Source organism: Anas platyrhynchos, chromosome 12 (assembly GCF_047663525.1).
Source record: "Anas platyrhynchos isolate ZD024472 breed Pekin duck chromosome 12, IASCAAS_PekinDuck_T2T, whole genome shotgun sequence".
In the NCBI taxonomy this organism is placed as follows: Eukaryota; Metazoa; Chordata; class Aves; order Anseriformes; family Anatidae; genus Anas; species Anas platyrhynchos.
In genome coordinates this window covers 2,924,560-2,946,045 of record NC_092598.1, presented here as the reverse complement: position 1 = coordinate 2,946,045, position 21,486 = coordinate 2,924,560, and positions in this window count along the sequence as shown.

The following is a 21,486-nucleotide window of genomic DNA, read 5'->3' as shown; positions in this document are numbered from 1 at the left end:
GGGATGAACTGAGGTTTTTCTCCTCCTTTTTTTTTTTTTTTTTTTTTTTTTTTTTTTTTTTTTAAACAAGAGATCTTTGCAGCTTTGAAACAACCCGTACAGTTAGCATTGAAGAAAGTGTAATTAGACACTTTGAGAACTGGAAGAAATTAACTCCAACCACAGACCGTCACTCAGACCATTATTTAATTATTCTTTCCAAATGTGCAAAGTACTTAGTTTTAGAATAACAGGAAAGAAGCCTAACTCCTCACTGGGAGTGAAGGCTCTGGCCAGGGACACGTGCACGGAAAGCCACCAGCTTTCCCAACCAGGGGACATGGATGGGGCCAGGTCCGTGAGGGATGCAATTGCCATCCTGCAGCCCCGTGATGCTTGCACGGCTGGAACTGAGTCAACAGGAGCGCCCAGCCCGAGGTGCAACGGGCAGCAGGAGAGAAGATCGCCTTCAGTTTCCAACATGCCAAGGAAACCGCTGAGAAATTGCTGTTTTCCTTCTTCTACAGCACCGGGCAGAGCCGTCGGCTCACCCTGCGCTGGAGAAGCCCGGCTAGAAAGAGATTATTGTGATTTCTGCCTGTTTCTTTCCCAACTACAAAAGGCCCCATTCATCTGGGCTAATTTTGACGGGAGAGCAAGGGGTATCAGTAGCATGAACTGTATCTGAGCGTCTCGACCACATTTCAGCAAGCCACGCTTGTTGGCCAGTGCAGCCCGGTGAAATGGATACCCTTGCGTTTGAAACTTTTTAGTGGATCGTTTCTCTGCTTCTAAACAGAGGTATCTTTTCTGGCCGTGGCAAGTTTGAAAAGCCCTGACGAAGCAGGGACGGCCGTTTTCATGGTAAAAACAAGAGGCCATTCAAAAAGTGGGGAAAAGGCAGTCCACGTGGTAGATCCATCCTTCTGCTGCCGCAATCAATGCACCTACATTCATTCACCTAAACGCACCACATATGTGCAATGAGGCCATGTCCAGAATGGTGAATCTCTGCCTTATTTCAAAGGGCTGAAAAAAAATATATTATTATTTTTTTCTTAAAAAAAAGTATACGTGATGCTTGATTCGCTTAACCGCTAGTTTTTGTGGAGCACAACTGGGACTGCCTGTGTGTGTGGGAAGAGCTACAACATAATTGCTTTCAGCAGAATATCACTGCAGTCTATAATTAAAATATACGAGGTTGCCAGTTTCAAAATTTTTAAGTGATTTCATCTGTATTTGGGTGATCATGTCTCTCTGAGTGGCTCATTTAAAACGATACTTCCAGTTTTCAGTGCACAAAATGGTTGCCGGGTGAAAAACAGTTTTGCCCTCTCCTTCTTGCCAATCTCCTAGAAAACACCTCAGATGGGCTGGGAGGCAGAGCTCACACCTCGCAAACACATCCCAGCACCAGGGAAATCCTGGGCAAAAGCTGCTCATGAAGTGCAGCTCCAGAGATGGAGCGGAAGGTGTTGAGAAAGCAAATAAAAAAAAAAAAAAAAGGAAAAAAAAATGACTAACAGAAAAATCTGGCACCTCCTAAATCAGAGTGACAATTTCAGCACTGTGTTTACACAGGGCAGTAAAATAAATTGCCTGAGACTGATTGTACCCACATGCCATTCGCCAGGCAACAGGGATGTCCCCCGGTATCAGAAAACAAACCTGAGGGCACACATATCAGTGGCAATCCTCATCCCTGTGACAGCATCAGGGCCAGCACCGCTTTGTCCCCAGCATTAATAGGTGGAAACAGCAGTGGAAGAGGGACCTGTCACTCCTCCCTGCCACGAGGACCATGGACACATGAGCAATGTGCTTTCAGGGTATCCTCAAGCTTTGGTAAAATAAGCCTGCACGCTCACGAGCCCTCGTGGTCCTGTTTGGTTTGCAGCCAGACCTTCCCCGAGCCCCAGGCAGAAGGGAAGGGACCTCTCTGCATCCTCTCTGCAGCAGGAGTAGTGGCAGGGGGGTGTCTGCTGGCCCCTGCCTGGCTGCAGAGGAACAAGGGCTGGTCCTTCCTTACTTGGGGAAGCACAGTTTCAATGTGGACACAGATTCAGGGCTCCCTTGCTTTTAAAAAAATATATAAAAAAAGAAAAAAAAAAAAAGGAGACAAACCACCTGGAGGAGAGTTTTGAGCAAGAGAAGACACTACAAGCATGCTGATTGCAACATGCCTTCGGGACATCCTGATGACACAGATATACCCAGAATAAATTCTGCTCATATTTGGGTCACTCTGGGGCTTTTGGATGCAAAGCATCTCGACACCACGTCTCTCAGCAGAGCGACAAACCAGCTGGAGGTGAGCACAGCTCCCCTTGACATGGCAAGGCCAGCCATGCCCTGCCCCAGGCAGCAGAGGTGCAGGCTCACGGCTGCCCAAGGTATGCACAAGATGCAGAGGTTTTGATCAAAACGAGTCATGTAGGAAGGCGAAGACGATAGCATCACTGTTATAGTTGTAATGAGTCACAAATGCTATTTTGATGGCTCCCTTTGAAAGGAGTACCCAAAACCCAAGCGATTTAATTAAAGATCTCCGAGGCTTTGTAATCAGCACGGCCACAAATGAAGGCACATCTACTTTCATGTGGCAGAATACATGAGTAGTTTTCCTATTAAAATTAAATTAAAAAAAAAAAAAAAAAGAAAGAAAAAAAGAGAGAGAGAAAAAGACATTTTAAAGGGTTTTGTTTGTAACGACACCAGAACATGACATGAAGAACCCACATCTCCCGTGTGATAGAAGGACTGTGATTAGCTCAGATAAAGCGCAGAGGGCTCTTTTTTTTTTTTTTTTTTTTTTTTCCTTTTTACAGTTTACGAGTACACGCATTACATCACACGTCAGCTTAACAATGAACACATCTCCAAGGAGTTCTCAGGCAAATGCATTTGGGAACAAGAAAAGGAAGCGACTCCCCGAGAGCCACAGAGGCTGTCAGGTAGTGAGCAATGCAGTCCCTGACACCTCCCTGCCTCCATCCCTGCACCAGCGATTGGGCTGGCAACTTTTATGGCTGTAGCCAGTGCTGAAGAAGAGTGGGATGAAGGCAAGGTAACTCTACCACAGCCCCAGGGCTGTGTGTTGGTGGCAGAGCACCCTGAGGGGCAGTTTGGAGAGGGGGCACGTTTGTGAATGCATCACGGACAGAAATTTCAGTGGATTAGACAAAGAGGTTAGAATAATCCAGGATTAACCCAGGCAGAAATGTAAAAATTAATCATCCGGCCCACTCTTTGAGGCACAAATGAATCCCCAAAGCCTTTCCCTCTGCAAACCCCAAACACCATCTCCTTGTACAGGGTGTTTGCACTCAGCCAGCTCAGCTTCAGAAACCCTCTCTGATTTTTTTTTTCAGAACCAATGCCTAAAGGCTGGATACAGAAGCAGCCTTTGAGGCTGCTGAGATGTTTAAACCAAAGAAATAGGATGGGTCACTCAGCAAAACAGTTTTTCTTCTTGGCAAGCAAGCGCTGAGCATGGAGAAATTGAGCATTTTTTGACCTAAGAGCGCACGGGGCTGTGACCACCTGGGACTGATCTGCTTGGAGGAGCAGGAAACACCCTGCGGCTTGACCCGATAGAAATAGCTACTGTTTCCTTTGCATCCCATGGCCGCTGTGCCTGTGAGGTGCACACTAGCCCTGCGTGCATCCAACGCTTGCTGAAAAACATCAGGGAAATGGCGGGAGGGCAGATTAATCCCGCTTGCACTGAAGAAGCCCATGATTAATGCAACTTGGATGGTGCTGTAGGAAGGGGGATGGCTTAAAAACATGGAAGGAAGTCTGTGGCTGTCCTTAGTTGATACTATATATGGTATTTGGTCAGTTCTGCTTTAGAAGCTGCAGCCAGCATCACATTTTTATTGTATTTCTTTTTAAAGCAGAGAAAAAAAGGTCAAATAACTTCACCGAGCTCAAAGAGCCCGTGGTGATGGATAGCGCTGCGGTGGCAGCTGCTGAGCTTCCAGCCCTGCTGGGGGGCACCACGGCCTGCCCTGACCCCTGCCAGACCAGCCAGCCCTTAGCCTGAGTGACCCATCTCTCTTGGGACACTTTTCCCTAATTTTGACCCCCGTGGTGGGGAGTGTGCTGGGTTTGACCCATAAAACCTCAGGATGGGAGCTGTAGGGTCTGAAGGGGACAGTCTCAGGCTGGAAGGGGCAAGAAAGGAAAGGGGTTTCTTCTGCTGTTGTCGCTGCCTGTCACTGTGGCACGGGTGACACCAGGACAGTGGCAGTGCTAGAGGCTGTACGGGCAGTGATTGACGCTGTTCTGGCTGTTTTGGCTGGATGAAGATGCTGCTCATGGGTGGTGAGATAACTGATGGCCACGGATGGATGGGGACACGTGGGACAGCAGGGCTCAGACAGCAAGGAGACAGTCTCTGCCTACCTGGGAGAAGTCCCAGCGGATCACAGCTCCTTCCCTGTCCCATCTCACTACCAAGAAAGCCAGAAGCTCACTGTCATTTACCTCCAGTGCTCCCTCAGCCTGCACAATAACTCTGGCTCAATTACCAGGACAGGGCTTTGCTGGCAGGACAGGTCCCCCATTTATTCCCACTACAAACTGGCCATGCTAGCTGCCTGATTTCTCAGGGCACACGCTATTTACTTGTCCCAAGTCCTCTCCAACAGCCCTGGCTTAGGCTCCATCGGGGGTCTGTGCTTTTTGCAGAGCCTGACAGCCCCTTCACGCTCTGATCCAGGCGGCACTGATAACCAGGGCTGCTGAAAGCGCAGGAACATCCCCCCTTCCCTCCACTCCCCTTTTACATCTGCTCTACATTTGCATCTCAGAAATTAGAGAACTTAGTTATGCGGAATTACATAGCTCGGGCTGGAGTATGGAACTGATTGGGTATTCAAGCTAAATAAGACGAGTTTAAAGATCTTTCCAGGAAATTGAGTGGAACACCCAAACTGACATTCAGTATTAAATATTATATTTGTGCAGTTGCTCTTTATAGCCCGTTGGCATTGAACATCTGGGAGCACGATTTATAACATACAGAAACTGAATACCTGCTCAAAATTATGCTCATCAGAGCTCAGAAATTAAAATATTACTGTGTACACTCCGAGCCAGTCCGTTCCTAAAAGGTAGGGCTATTAAAATATGATTAGTTGAGCCATATCTGGTCTCAGAAATGTCATACACCATTACAACTGAAAAGACTTTGATGCAATGCTATTGGCAAAGCCCCCTGCTCGATCAGCAGCGAGATGCCAAGGAATGAACCTTGCAAATACTTGCCCCAGCACCAGGAGGGAAATTAAAAAAGAGAAGGGGAGCTCTTGGCTGTAAGGACTGGTTTGGGGCTTCTCCTTCGGCAAGCGCTGAAAGCTTGAATGTTTATTTTTTTTAACTATTTTTTATTATTTTATTTTATTTTCTCCTGATGTGAAAAGAGCCCTGCTGCCCTTTTCTGCCTGCAGCATCAGGCTGCTTCATCCTCCCTCGGGGCAGAGGCGGGGGTCCTGTCGCAGTCCCCAGCCCCGCCACCGTCACGTCTCCAAGAGCGCCGCGCGCTCCATGGGTGGTCGGGATTGCATTTCCCCCCTCGCTGGGGAGTAAATCCAAGGAACAACCACAGAAAACCTGCAGGGACCAGGCTCAGGTTGGGGTAATTACCATCTTCCGCTTCTTGCAATGCAAAAAAAATGATACACATATATAAAATTATATATATATAATCTTTTGCATTTTCATGATTGTCTCCCCTAATGAGGTGGATTGCCCGAATCACGGCACTGCACAGCATTAATCGCTAAATATTTCTGTGCTGAAATCTCTGCGAGGGCGAATTCCTCCAGGGGTAGGGCTTGGATCTAGAGCTGGCCACAGGCTTCAAGGTAATCACCAGCCCAGGCAAAGCCGTGGTCAGGAGCGGGTGTGATGCTCTGATCGGACGGTGTGATTGCAGCAGCAGCAAAATCCCCCCGAGCCAGCCCTTGTCCTCTGCAACTGAAGACGTTTCCCATAGTTGAATGTCTCGTTTTTATTTTATTTTATTTTTTATTTTTATTTTATTTTTATTTTATTATTTTATTTTTATTTCCATTTTTATTTCCATTATCATTGATTTCAATTTTTATTTTATTATTTTATTATTTTTTTTTAACAGACATCTTAGAAAAATGCAATTTGGGAAAAAAACAAAAACAAAAACAAAAACCACCCCCCCCCCCAAAAAAAAAAAAAAAAATAGAAATGCTGATAATTTCCTTAAGGCCTCAGGACCAAGACCCCAGCCCAGTGCCCCCCCTTTTTTGTGCTCCCTGCCCTCCCTGCAGCCGCCCAGCACCGCCTGCCTCCAAGGCAGCGCCGTGCGCCCCGGCCCGGCGGGAGCTGCAGCTCCCTGCCTTTGTCAGGGCTTATTACTCCGTGTTTTCACACTTATCCCCAAGGTGTTGAACTCGCCCTGAAGGTTAATTAGTAATTTATTGCGCTGTCATCAGTTCGAGGCTACTAATGGCTTCAGTTTAGCCCCAGGGCTTTTGGTTTTTTCTTTCCTTTCCTCCTTTTTTTTTTTTTTTTCTTTTTTTTTTTTCTTTCTTCCTCCCCTTCCTTTCCTCCTGCCTGGTTTGGAGGAGCTGGGAGTTGCAGCACATGGGAGAGAAACAGAGCTCCCAGGAAAAGCACCTGGAAATAAGGTCCCAAGGGGCAGCCGAAGATGGGGGGGACCACAGCGGTCCTGTGTCCCCAGCCCAAAAAATCTACAAGAAAATGATTTAAAGCGATTCAGACAAAAAAAAAAAAAAAAAAAAAAAAAAAGAACAAAGCTGAGGCTGTGTCTGTGGGCAGCACCATCCCCTCCTGCCCCAGCAGGACAAGGGCAGCCTGCAAGGAGGGGGACACACGGAGCCCATCACCCCGGCCTCTGGGCGCCTGTTTTTGTGTTTTGCGCAGCTGCAAGGCTCAGCGGGCAGAGTAAAAAGAGCTTCTGTGGTTTGTGTGGTTTGATCCAGCGAGGGCTGGGGGTGGTGGCACCGGGGAGCTGTTTTGCCCTTCCCATAACGCCCCTCCAGCGTGCCTCAGTTTCCCCGTTTATTTAGACAGTGGTGGCAGAGCCCATCAGGAACAAAAAAATGGCTGTGGGATGCCACCGTAACCTTTTATTTGAGAAAAAACAGAACAAAACAAAACTTTGATCACTTTTCTTTGAGAAAAGCCCTCTGACGTGCAGCCCTCTGTGCAATCTGAGTAGCAAACCATTGCCTTCAAACCCACCCGGCAGCCACAAAACCACTCTGCCCACCTGGATAAAACTTAAATACCGCCCCAATCCATTTGTGTCCTGTTCTCTGGATTTTTTTTCACCCCTGCCATCATAGCAATACCAAGCAGAGCCCCGAGGATGGCATGCTGGCTGTCCCGTGCAGTGTCCCCCTGTGTCCCCACCAGCCCTGTCCTACCGATGGAGCGCTGCCTGCGAAACAGCCGTGCACCGATTTCTTTTTTTCTTTCCTTCTTTTTGGAAAATAACCACGTTTCCTGTGTTTATACAGGCCATTAGGTAAACCGGCCGCAGGAAGGGGAGAGCGAAGGGATGCGGGGTGGGGGTGAGGTCTGTCCGGGGTGGCTGTCCCAGCACCACAACCCACGGCCAGGTCACAGAGGGATGGTTGGGGTGGAAATGATGCACGAGGGTGTCCCACCAGGGCTGAGCTCTGTGGGGCAGGTGGCATGGGGTGGCCTCGTTTGGGTGCTGGAGACATGGGGGCAGCAACAGCAGGATGGTGTCTGGGCACCTGTGGGTGCTGGCTGGGCTCCCTGTGCAGCATCCTCCCTGCTGGACCGGGATTCAGCAGGGAGAGGGTTTGGGAAAAGGGAAATTGGATAATTTTAGGGAAAAAAAAAAGGATAAATTGGATCTTATCAAGAATATGGGGTTTTCTTTCAACCTAAACGCTGTGGCAAGTCTCCCACAGCATGTGCTGGGAGCAGTCAGGTGGCGGAGCAGGGGCAGCAGGATGCATGCAGCCTGCCCAGCCATGGGACCCCGTATTCTCTCGTGCTGTAGCCAAGGGATGTATCAGCCTGGGGAGGAAGAGGGAAAGGTGTGTTCCTCAAAGTGGTGTGACCTGACTGTCCACCGGAAAGGAAAAAGGTACGGACGTTTCTTTGGATTTTGATGAAAAAATAAAATAAAAAAATCTATATTTAGCCTTCGACTTCAGACACAGTATGTGGATTCCTATAGTAACATCTGCTATTCCCCTCCCCTGTTTAATTTATGGCCATTAACTTTAGGGCTAAGGACAGTTTATGGAAAAAAACACCTGCTTTCTCCTACTCCCAGGGCAAGGGTGGAATTTTCTCTGACTCTGCATCCTAAATAAAGCTCCGTTCCAGGCCCCGATGATTCATAGCACGGCTCACGCACACATGCCTTATGTTAGGAGGCCCTGTCAGATGCTCATGCCCCTCTCTCGAGGACTTGAGCAGAGGCTCTGCGCAGAGCTCATTTGTACACATCACCGGGGCCATCCGCTGGGCCTGGGGGAAACCTGAGCCCCGGGGCTGGCTGCCCTGGTCTTGGGGTAACACCAGAAAGGCTCTGTCTGCGTTATGATCACTGGGACTGTAGTTAAGCCATCTGGTTTTGGCTTGCTCATCTGTTTTTGCTGCGTTGTGCACCTAACCCAGCAGGCTCCATCCTTCCCATCTCTTCTCCAAATGCACCTTATGCGCGCACTGAGCTCAGCCCTTGCCCTGCTTTCTCAGCAAGGCACTATCTCAACACATACCCCTGGCTCTGCTGCTGTCACAAAACATTGCCTTCCCACGATGGAGCCTTCACTCACTGCCACTCATCAAGAAATAAAAAAATCAGCAAGGAGAAAAAAAAAAAAAAAGAAAAAAAAAATCAAAATTGGAATTACTGGCAGGGAATGGGAGATAAAAACTGGATGCTCATCCAAGCTTATATGTGAAAACTGATGGCTGGCACTGGGATGGCACGCAGAAACCCCCCACACAGCCCAGCAGCCTGGGCTGGAGCATCCTTTGCCTCACCAGCACCCACAGGCACCCCACGCAGCGCCCACGCCGGCTCCTCGGCCTCGGGGAGCAAAGCGAGGTGGTGGCGGCGGCAGTGGGGAGAAGGCTCTGAGTAATCTTGTAACCTTTCCTTTTAGTGTTTAAGAGAACCGGAGTCTGTTTACAATAAAAGGGGGTGATATTTTTCATCCTTCCAAATGGAACAAGGGTTATATAAACAAAGTAACCTCAGACACAGCAAACACCTGCTGGAGGGAACTGGCTTGGAAAGACACGCACAAGCTATCTGTCCATCGATCAAGGCCTCCCGTTGACTTGTGGTCAAGTTCAAGTCGAAGTGCACGGCTCAGATCCGCTGATGGGGGAAGGCTGTGATAAGCAAAAGCATTAGTGAACGCCCGTGGTTTTCGCTCAAGAGGTGAGCGGAGGAGCAAGGAATGGCTTTCTGCCACTCGAAGCCAAGGAGTTTAGGTCTGTGTGTTCCTAGATAATTTCCCAGCCAGCTTGGAGCAGTTTTCCCTGTTCTCTGGTATCTCACTTCCAAGAAGAAACCCCAAATCAGGAAGTTATGGAATAAGCTGTCACAAATCTCCCTGTCTTCCTTCTACCCCCTAGCTCAGGTTTCAGTCCTGCACCAAAACATGTAGGCTTTTATTTCTTCCAAGCTGCTGTGGTTTTGATTTTTTTCCCAAGCTAATCAAATTGAACACAACTGTGTGCACATAATCCTACAGGCCGGGTTTGAAATCATTAAGCTCGTTGGCTTCAGCGGTGTCTTGTGGTGGCGAGCCCCACAGATTAATCGTGCATTTCTTGCCACAGTATCAGGCTACATCATATCTTTACTAATTACCAACCTAAGGTGACTAAATCAGCTATGTCATATCCTTTTTTTTTTCATATTTTTTTTTCAAAAAATCTTGTCAAAAACCCAGCTCCTTCAGCAGGACCGTGCCAGGAATGTCCTACACCTGTGAGCCAGCCACGGTTTTAGGATGAGCTCTGAAGCAACGCAGGGGTGGAAGGCATCCAAACCCTGGCTCGGTCTGCTGGCACGTCCTCTTAACTCTGGATCTAGGGAGCCCATGGGGAGGATAATCCAGGAGAAACCCAGGGATTCTTCTACTCCAGTGGTGCTCAGGCTTGCTGGGCATTGCAGCTGCAGGACACCAGAGCAGAACCAAGGGTGGAAGCCCTGGAAGACCAGCCCTGATGAAGGATCGGTCCTGTAGCCTGGGGTGGTCGGCAGCTGGATGTTTTTTTAGGCTTTGGCATCTCCCCACAAACTGCAGAAGACATCAGCAGTAGGTGTACTTGATGACTTGATTTATTGCGTAGTTTGATTGGAATTGACGAAATAAGCACAGACTTCTCCAAAACTGAGCCGGAAGAAGGCGTGCCCTTCTCCAGGAGCAATTTCCCCTGCCCTGCGAAGTGATACTCCCCGTGAGCAGGGAGAACAGGATTTTTCAAACCTATTGTTCAAAATCATGACAATTTCATCCTCGTTATGATCTTTTCCCCATCCCAATAGTGAGGCAGTGAAACATTATCTGTTCCAGCACACCACGAAGCAGATTTCCCAGCTTGCATAAATCAGCATAGCTCCACCAAGGGCGTGGATGCAGGCCAACTTGCACCTATTCAGGAACCTGATCTTGGATTTGGGCATCTTGGATTTCGTCAGGCCTCCCCCGAGGAGGCTGAGGAAGGCTCCATCAAAGCACAAGCTACCTGTTTGTCTGAATTCCCATCCCTGTTGACAGCACAGGACCACATGCACTGGAAACACAGCTGATAACATGCAGAGAAAAATGCTGTCTTCTGCCTTGCGCACGCGGTTGTAACTCTTCCGAAAGCTTTGCTTAAAAAAAAAAACACATTTTTTTTTCACCTGTAACAAGAGAGGCTGCCTTGCTTTGCCTGGGCTCTGTAAGTGCGTGCTGACAGGCCGTGTGTAATGTCATCTCCCTGCTCTAAGCCCTGTTCCCAGTTCGGAAATCAGAGGGCTGCTCTGCTGGAAAGGGAAGGGGCTATTTCATTTTGAAGTTTTTGCCCCATTGCCTGATTTTTTAGTAGCTTTCAGACTCTGGCAAAAGCAAAACTTGTCCCAAACACAAACAGTGTACCAAAAACAAACAAAACAATAATTCAGGTCCACCTTTATTTCTGCATCTATATAAGATGTGGTGCTTCTGCAGTACAGAACAGGGGAGGTTGCTCTTGGTCTTAGCCTACCAGGTTGATACAGGTTGATACATGTGCTAAATAACCATCATTAATGGAAGTCAAGTTGTCCTTCAGGCCAGCAAACACCTGTGGTTACTTGGTACCCTGCTCACTATCCATCTACTGTAGCCTCTGCACTCATTTCATATACAAATATCCAAGCTTCTGCTTCATCTGTATCTATATTTCATCAAACTAATTAATAGTCACAACCCATTAGGGTCAAAAAACAGAGTAATTAAAGACTAGAAAGGGTTTGCGAAGTTGTTATAAGTTTCCTCTGTGAAGCATCCTCTCCATGCCAAGGAGATGTGCAGTCAGCGGGCTGCCTTCTGGGCTCTGACCCTGCACAGGGCTGCTCCAACCCCATCTGAGATCAGTATTGTGAGCTGGCCCCGTACTAGAAATAGAAATACATAAGTCTTTAGTGTCACGGCTCTTTGCAGTAACACCAGTTTTTCTGGACTGGTCCCGAAGTCACAGCAGCCCTTTGCAGGACCTTTCTCCTGGTTGGTTTCACACATCATCCAAGCCCAAGTTCCCAACCCACATCAAGGAGGCAGGTCCTTGGAAAAAGTGACTTCTTCCAAAATCCACCTTTCTGAGCCTTTCCAGGTCCTGTTCTACCTCCCATATTTTGCATGAGTTTGCACTGCTGTTCATTTCCTTCCTCTAGAGTCTACACTCAGTGCTCAGGGCTGAAGGGTGGCACTTTACCAAGACATTCACCATCCTGCAGTATCAAGCCTTGGGCACAAACGCCTCTTCTTAATTTGCATCAGTATCTCTTATCTACCAAGACCACAGCATTTAATTAGCAAATAAAAACTGTAATTTGTTTTCCTGGTGCTGCATGTAGGACATGCTTTCTTCCCTGTTCCTTGCTTTTTTGGTTTATCAGTCTTTTCCTGTGAAACTCTCCATGTATATGTTGGGAAGGAGACAGTAAGTCACAAAGCTCTTAACATTTTCTCTTTGTGAAGAAATCTGGCATTTCATCTTTAAATACTTATTAGACTTGTTCCTTAGTATAGTCTTAATATAGCTGCTTTACTGTGTTCCAGTAACAGCCAGGCACCATCTCACAATAGTGACTCATCTTCTTATCCAAGACCATACACATTCCTTACAAAAACACACCGCTGAGCACTCTTCAATGTTTATCTCATCTCCAGAAAAGAGGCTGGGTATCAGTAGGTCTGAGCCAGGGTCTGCATCCAGGTTCAGATCCCAAGTTCTCAGCTCACACTGCATTTTCTAGAAGGGTCAAATCCGAGCACCTAGAGCTTGCCTCTTGGCTCTGCTCAGAGGTTTTTGTGACATTTCCTGCACAGCAGTGGAAAAGCAATGCAGTTTTGGGGACTTGGATGAACCAAACAGAACAATGGCACAAGGTGAGCCCAGCATACATGTTGTAGGTTCATTCCTGCAGGAGATTCTCAAGAGACAGGGGGACAATTGGGTGCCCCACAGCCCCACATCTCAGAAGTCTCCCTGCCAGCAGGAACCCTGGGAGGAGGGGGCAGGACTTCAGCTTCGAGTTTCTAACACAACACCGTAGGATTGACTTGCTATAGATCAGGTCAGAGCAAGTTCGGAGCCCCCTTTCACTGATTTTGCAACATTGCAAAAAGCACCGATGCTAGCCAAGTTGTTCCCATATAAACAAGAACAAAATCAAGTGGATGAAACTTGGATCTGGACAAGGGTGCTCAGATCCAACTCGTTGGCTTGAGCTTTCCTGTAATTAACGTCCAACTTGGGCAACGAGAGCAGCAGAGCAGAACTTGCATCATTTTCTCTCCTTTCCCAGCCCATCCAAGGAGTCATCGTTGTCCCAGGCAACAACCATCGTTTCTAACACTCAGTGCTTTCTGTATTTACACATACACACTCCCTCAAGGTCACCTTTTGGCTGCTTCTTTCCCACCTCCTGGAGTCCAGCATTATCTCTGCTGATTGTTTCCAATTATAACACATTCTCGATTTTTTGACTTTTCAGATAACATTGAAACTTCTTCCAAGCTGCTTTGTCTTCCTGCCAGTACCTTTCCAAGCTGACGGGAGATGCATGTGTCTTGTGTCTCACAAGACTGGCTTCTAACTCCAGGCATGTGGGCAGAATATGGTGATGGTGCCAAAGCATTACATATAAAAGCAAACGGGGCTAATACAAAGGAGGTTGTAAATGGATAGCAGTTCATAACGTATCAATATTTTCATTTTGTTTCCTAGGCTCTTAGAAAGCCAAACAGTGAAGGCACAGATTACGAAAACAATAACAGCCACAGATCAGAATAGGATAACATCTCCCCAGGCTGCCTCTTACATGTTTCTGCGGGGCAGGTTGGCTGCCTCTGGATGGAGCTCCACGCAGTTGTGGGTCTTCGCTTCCCACAGGCTAAGCAAGGCAGCAGCCACTGTAACTCGAATTCAAGCGCTAATGCAGCATGTGTCCAGGTGGTCCTACCACAGGCTTTGCAGGATCACAAGTCTGGACCAGCTCCAGATGAACAACTACTGCTGTTCTGTCCGTATCAATTCTCTGGAGACCCCAGCTGTAGCCATTACCTCCTGGCTCTGTCCCTCTGTCTTCACCCTCCCTTCCAATTCCTCCTCCCACCACAGCAGCAGCAAGAGCCCAGCTTGGCTCTGCCTCCTTTAAGCAGCATCACGCAGCTTTGCCTAAGCTGATGAGAAACCCTGAGCTGCTTTTTGAAAATCCCACTCCCTCCCAGGCCAGAGCATCAGGCCCTCAGCGGCTGCGTATCTCGCCGAGGCCACCAAAGCCAACGGAGCCGCGCAGAAACACACCACCTGACTCACTTGGCTCTGAACCTTTTGATTGTTGACTTCAATGGGGAGAAACTCGGGGCCTCCGTGACTTTTTGCTGACCCCAGAAGAGTTTGAGCAATAAGCTGTTCTCTTGTCATGTGCAACTCCCGTAGGATCTCTCAGTTGAACAGAGCATCAGCGTGTGCAAGGTAAGCAGCCCAGCGCTTGGAGAGCACAACAACAACGCTAGGGCTGAGAATGCTAATTGTTCTCCATCGCCCCCAGTGATTTTAGCATTTCATAATTCCTCCGCTGGCTGACAGCTGGATTCTTCCCTAATTAGAAACCAGTTGTAGTTGAAAAATCAGACATTTCCTGGAATTTAAATAGCCAATTTTCCACTAGTCAGAATCCAGTGACACGATCCTACAGTTCCATTCTAAACATGCTGGAGAAAATCATAGGAGCATGCTGGATAAGTAGGGAAAAAGGGATTTTTATGGCTTGTCTTTCCTGCATTCAAACACAAAAATTCCTAGGTCAGCTAATCTTTCAAATTCTTATTTTTTTTATTTTTTAATTTTGTTAAGGAAGGAAATAATAATATTCATTGATGAAATTGTAATTTAATGTTTTTAAAAGGCAGCATGTTCTTAAACATTGTGGATAAATCTGCTAAAGACAGGATTCACAGCTGACTATATAATTATTCATTTGTGCCTTGGGAAACACGAGGAATAACATGCCTTTATTCATAATCAAAGCAGAAGAAATTTTTCCTTTATTTTTCCTGATTTTTCCTTTACCGGTTGCTGCAGGATTGGTCCAGTTTCTCTCTGTTGCATGTTGGTATGATAGTAAAGGATGCAAAACTCCAAACTCCCAAGCCTTCAGCTATTGAAAAGGCGAAAGGAAAAGGCCTCGGACAGCTGCTGGTCTCCAGGAAACACCACGAGCAGAGACCTACGGCCCTGCATCCTAATTACATCCTTGGGGAGCACGAGAAAAGACAGAGCCCTGAACACACACCAGTGGAGGCCGTAACGGTAACACCATTTGACAGCACATCTTCTCAGCTGCTTTATTCTGTTCCAGAACCCACAAATGCGTTTTTCAGTCTATCTCTTGTGGTCATGGGAAAGAAATAACCCTTCAGCTGTAAGTGCTTAAACAGGGTGATGCTTGAGTTTGCAAGCAGCCCGAAAAGAGAGCTGGTGGAAGTTTGCAGAGCCTACCTGTCCCTGTGAGCTGTGTGCCACGGCCTTCTGAAGGGAGGCCACTTAACCGCATCTTTGGCTTAATTAAGAGAGGACAACTGCAAATGGAAAATAGGCATCATGTACTTAAGTGACCTTTGAAGCTGTGACTGCGTAAAGAAGCTGCCCCAGACTGGAAACCATGAGGCAAGGGATCGGAATTCATTGCATCTGGGGCATTTGCATACCAAGTGCTTTCCAGAGAAAGCTAATTTATTTGGGAAAGAAATTACTTAATCAAAAAACATATATGCTTTGTGTTTTGTTTTTTTTTATTCCCCTTGGGGCAGCTGGGTTTTCCCCAGAATATCCCATTCTCATGGTCCTGTCTATTTTGGCATCACAACTGAGGGATGTATGAATGAAATCCACTACCAGAGTCTTCTGCCAGAGCCAAAACCCTTCCTTCCTAGAGGATGGATCGGCAGAACACCTCCTGCTTGCCAAGACAAAGGCTGTGCCAAAGGACCTCTATTTTGCTCACTTCTCCTTGAGGAACAGGGATTCCTACACAGCCCAGCCCCATCTGTCTTCAGCCTGTGAGGTGCCAGCTGTCCCCCTGGGAGCACGATGCTGAGATCACTGGTAGTGGATTTCATTCATACACCCCTCAGTCGTGATGCCAAAATAGACAGGACCATGAGAATGGGATATTCTGGGCACTGGGCTCCGGGAAGGCACCTGCAGTGGCGTCTACATATTTGCACATGTAGACACACAGAGACAAACCACAGGCAGCTGGAGACCTCTCTTCTCAGAGCCCTTGCACATCTGAGACCTTACAGCATCACCCCAGCTCGTTTAAAACACAGGTGAGAAGCTGTGGCAAATGCTCTGGATACGACACAGATCATCACGCTCTCTAGTTTGTCCCTAGACAGCATCTTTTCCAACGTAAGGTTTGCCAAAGGCATTTAAAAAGCTTCCTTGGCCTTCAGCGAGGAAAAGGGAAAATAAGGAAGAACACCTGTTTTAAGGAATAGGAGCAATTCTGGAGAGCATATGCAGAGGCTTCCAGAGGGGTTTTAAAATGGACTTGTCAAGCAACTTAAATGGAAATGTTATTCCTGAAGTTTATTCTAAGATTTGTGCATACTTAACCCATAAACCCACAGCAAACAAACACTGAATAAAAGCCCCATGGGTAAACAGAAATAACAAAACCCACATAGATCACTATGGCTGTGTTGGAGGAAATCTTTTTGGAAGAGACTGCCTGACTCGTTTGCAGTCTTTCTGCCAGTGCTTGGTTTTATATAGCGCACAGGAGAATATATTTCATCCCGTGAAATTTGGCTTGGTGGGGGGACAGAAGCCCGCTCAGTAAAATCTATGGTGCCAAGCTAAACCTTAGCCCGGTTATTAGTGCTCGAAAGGTACGTGAAGATTTTTAATAATAAGGAAGGCTAAACAGAGATGTCTGTTTTTCATAATTGCACAGTGCTCCCAAGACAGCTGTTCAGCCATCTTGAAAATCAATGTTTTGATGCCCTTTGAACCTTCTTTTCCTGTTGAGTGTCTCTCCTACAGGTTGCTCCCCAGGATGAAAACAATAAAAGCAAATATATAACAGTAAAGGCCTGAGGTTAATGTCTTTAACAAGATAATGTTACTTAAGGGAACTGTAAACCAAATCATTCCTAAATTCCATTTGTTCTTTGCAATCTAGGATATATTATGAAACCATATGTGTGCGTATGGATGTGTATGCAATGTGCAAGACTTTTTACAGTAACATGGCTGTGTTTTCACATTGTGTATTCCAGTTTTCCCATATCACATGGATTGCTGAGAATTACTATTATTCTAACTATTAATTGCTTTATTAATACCGTGCCATTGGAGCTGTGTCAGAAAGGATCACACAGTTGCATAGCTGGCTACAAGTCTAATGTGCAAGATCTAAAAAAAATTACACTACTTCTACCAAGCAGAATTTCTTTCTTTGGATTTAATATCAAAAGGCATTTCTTTCCAGCTAACTGGCACATGCCCTTAATATTTTTTAATTTTCTCCAGAGAAGAACTTGGTAAAATTACTTCAAGCTGAATTCTTTATGTATATTGGAACACAGGGAAAAAAAAGAAAAAGAAAAAAAAAAAAGAAAATAAAAGAAGAGAAAACAGGAAAGGATAAATATTCTCTTGATGCACATGTACTCTTTTTATACCCAGTGAAAATTTATCTCAAGATATGTTCAGGTTACTCTCTCCAGAAGTTACTTTTGCAACATTCTTAGATATTCCCAGCAATTCAATTAGCTTCAGGCAAATTTGATATGGAACAAGACTCTGACTCTGTGTGTGTGTTTTTTCTTGATTTTCATGGAAATGTTAGATATAAATAAGTGCAGACCAAAGGAGCGAGACTAGTTTATTTAACTTTATATTATCTACAATACTATAAAACCTGGAAATAAAACAGAAACATAATCCTACCAAAACATTTTGGAGGTTGTCCAGAAAAATCTAAGGACACTTGCTTCTACTGATATCTACATCACTGGACTAATTTCCATTAACACAAGTTAATGGAAATTCCTGCCAGTGGGAATCAAAGAGTATCGTAATCGCTCCATAGTGACACGAGTCTCAGCTCCACATCCTTTCCAACTGCAAACCTATGTAGGTGCCAAGTCAAAAGGTAAGAGAACTGAGGATATGGCCACCAGGAAATAAAGCTTCGGAAAAGCTGCCCTGAGACCCTCTTTGTACAGCGTTTTGTCCCTACCCATGCATAGCACTTGTGTGTCGGAGGGCAGCGAGTGTTTGGCATGAGGTCTGCTGCAGGGATGAGGCAGGAGGGTATTTTACTGCAAATCGAGGATCTATCCAAGTGGTCACGATGGAAGAGAGAAAGCTCAAGACCATAAAGCATCCTCCCAGGTCGGGTTATACATGCCTTCATCAGTGCAGTATCTAGAAAGATGTAAGAGAGAAATGATGTTTCAAAGCAGTGGGTATTTTCATATATATTTAAGAAAAGCAACAGATTAGCAAGGGCACAGATTTTCCTTACCAAATAATAATAATAATAATAAAAAAATCTATTCTTAGAACTGAAGATCTCCTGTGGAAGATTAAAGGAAGACTTATAGTTAGGGTGTGACTATAAAAAAAAAGCAAAAAAATATTTCACTGTTGCTTAGCATAAAGTTTTGTCCTGGGAGAAAAACCTGAGCCATAAGTTGGAGAAAGAGTAAGCTAAAGGGAGGGGGAGAAGATTTGATAAACATCAAATTATGAGTGGCATACAAGGGGTATGAGGAACAATTGTTTACTATTTCTTAGAATCTGGAAACTTCAATTTAAATGATTATGCAGTGGTTTTGTATTTTTTTTTTTATTTTTTCATACCTCACCACTGCATGCTGGAAAACCTGTTGCTCTAAGGATGTTTGGGGTGCCGGGTACATCAGTGGGTCTGAAGAACCAGTGAGAAATTCCTGGAAGGAAGACCCATTGGAGGCTCTTGGCTCCATGAAACAGGTGCAGCCACAGGCAAAGGAAAATCACTCCAGGGTGTTCCTCGGACCTCAATTCCATTTTCCTCTCTCCTGGGTGCTGACCACAAGGCAGCAGCAGACACGATGCTGGGCAGACCCAGCCTGGAGAGTTCACCTCTTCCCACCAAAAAAGACATGTGAACAATTATTTCCATTTTATGGATGGGAAAGCAGAGGGTTTCATGGATGTCATCTGGCAGAACCAGAGCTCTGTGTTTTATTAGACAGCAGAGAATCGCTGTCCTCTCCACAGCCTGCCCTCCTTGGGAAAGAACTACAACTCTGAGTACAAAAATGTAACATTGAATAAAATTGGTATATTTAGATCTAAAAACCTTTTAACACTTTTGGGTCTCAGCTCTGTTTCCACTGATTAAAATTTCCTGTTGTTTGGCAACTGATTTTTAAAGAGATCAAATACCGCGGGTTTTCCCTGTACATTTATCTGTGTGAAATTCTCATTTTGGAAAAAGAACCTCATTAGCACGGGATTTGGGATCCTTTGACGTGGAAACATATGTATTTGTAGCATTTATGCCAGAAAGACAAACTGACACTCCATGCTAATAAATACATTTTCAAACAACTGTGAAGAAACATTTATTTTGACCTCCCACGGACAGGTTATTTTTAGATTTTTTTTAAGAAAAAAAAAAAAAAATCCCCCAAAATCTTTTAATCTAATCTTGGCTATATTTTACCCTCCAGTGCCTAAGGGATACAAGAATATTTATAACAGGAAACCTTTGATTTTTCAGCTTTAATGTTTTTGCAATGTCCCCATTCAAACTTACAAAAAAAATAATGAAAAAAAAGTGTTGATTTTTAAGCAAACAGCAAATTGCAGCATGCTCCTAGGGCTGAGTGTCCTGCTCACCAGAGTTGCCCCTGCCACCTCCTGTCCTCCCAGAGCAGAACCAAGCCTATGCAAAGGGTTTTGCTCATCACCCTTCAGTGATACAACCTGGAGAGCATGGAGACAGATGCATTAAGGACCCCCCTGGGCATTTCTCTTCCCATTAGCCCGGCCACAGCGAGGTTCCTGCGCCGGGTCAAGGCAGGGAGCGAGCATCTCCCTGACAACAGCATGGCCTTGGGGTCCTCCCCCTGTCTTCCCGAGCCCGGTGGAAAGTTTCCCACTGACTTCAGAGGTTGGAATTAGGGCCATGAGAAGCATGTGGATGGCACTAACCCATTTTTCCACATTGCAAAATATGTGTGCATGCAAGAGTAAGTGCAAACCCCAGCCCTGCCTCCTGGAGAGGATCCTCCTGTCTTCCCCATTCTCTCCAGAGCCACCCAAATGGCTGTGACCTGCACTTGAATAAATCTGTTTCCTTCTCTCTTAGAGGATCTTGGTCCACTCCTCTCCGTTCAAGCTGTTCCCCCTTCTTTTATCCTTAGCATCACCTCTCCAGCCCTATAGAAAGAATCTCCTGCCTTTCTGAGTGACAGCTGTCAATCACTGCGGTGCTAGCATGGCCTCAGGGCATCCAGCAGACGCAGTGTGCTCGTACCAATTACTGTTGTCTGCAGGAAAGTTGTCCCTGCAGGACCATCTGCTGCTGACAAAATTTCAGCTGGATGGGGGCCCCAACAGCAGAGAAGACCTCGGGATTGGGTGTTGGATCCCCATCTCCCTGTGATTTTCTTTTCAAGTTTAAACGAAAAGCCTCTTTGATGCCTCAGTCCTTACGAGGGCTCAGAATAATGGCATGTTTATTATGAGAGATTAATTCTTCTCTCTTGGAAATTTCTGCTTTGATTCCTCTAACGATTTATAAGCTTGCTGAAAGCAAAATGATGGCAAGAAGCTGCTCGGTTGAGAAGATCTTACTGCCAGGACCTGTCACTTCCATCTTGGGTTACTTTCTATTGATATAATATACGTTGAACAACGTGGGTAAAAAAAAGGACAGGAAAGACAGAAAAGTTTCTTTGCATGCCTTAAAGAAACATATCTACATATATGTATGTGTATAGATAAAATTGCAGATGGTAGAATGAATGCCACGCTCAGCTTATGAGGGGCAAATCAAATTTCTGCACACAGGAACTTTCCTCTCCCTCTATGTCCAGGTTAAATGGGAATTTATTAAAGGCAGTTAATCAGAGCGCTGATAATTCAAACACCAGCAGCTTCATGTGGTGCCTTTTGAACCTCAACTTAATTATGGCTATGAAAAGCACGATAATGGATTTTCTTTTGCTGGCAAGCTGATGACAAAAACTGGAGCCATCACTTATACCCAGCAGAGAATTCCCTCTTGTAGGAGAGAAATTGGTAAAGATAATTATTATTTTTATTATGAGGATAGGAACTTACGCTTGCAGGGTCAGAGAGAAGCAGTGAAAAATGTGGACATCAGGCCCCACGTCTGGCTGAAGTTGCAGAGCGTGGTCCACACGTGGGTGGAGGCTTGCTCCGGTCTGGTTTTCGTACGTTTCAGAGGCGGCCAGCTATCAGCTAAGGATCCAAAACCACAGACGAGAATAAATCTTTGAAGATCACTTTTAACTCACAACAGTTAGAATAATAAAAATAGGAAGCCTGCACTGAGCACACGCAAAGTCATTCCTTTATAAGTTTACTTCTTTTCTTTCCCCATGAAAAATGATGGTTCTCCCTGCCTTTTCTCTACCTTTAATCCCAGCAATGCTGCGTTTATTCTAGTTGACCATGTACTTTCCTTCTCCTCTCCCTCCCTCTTGC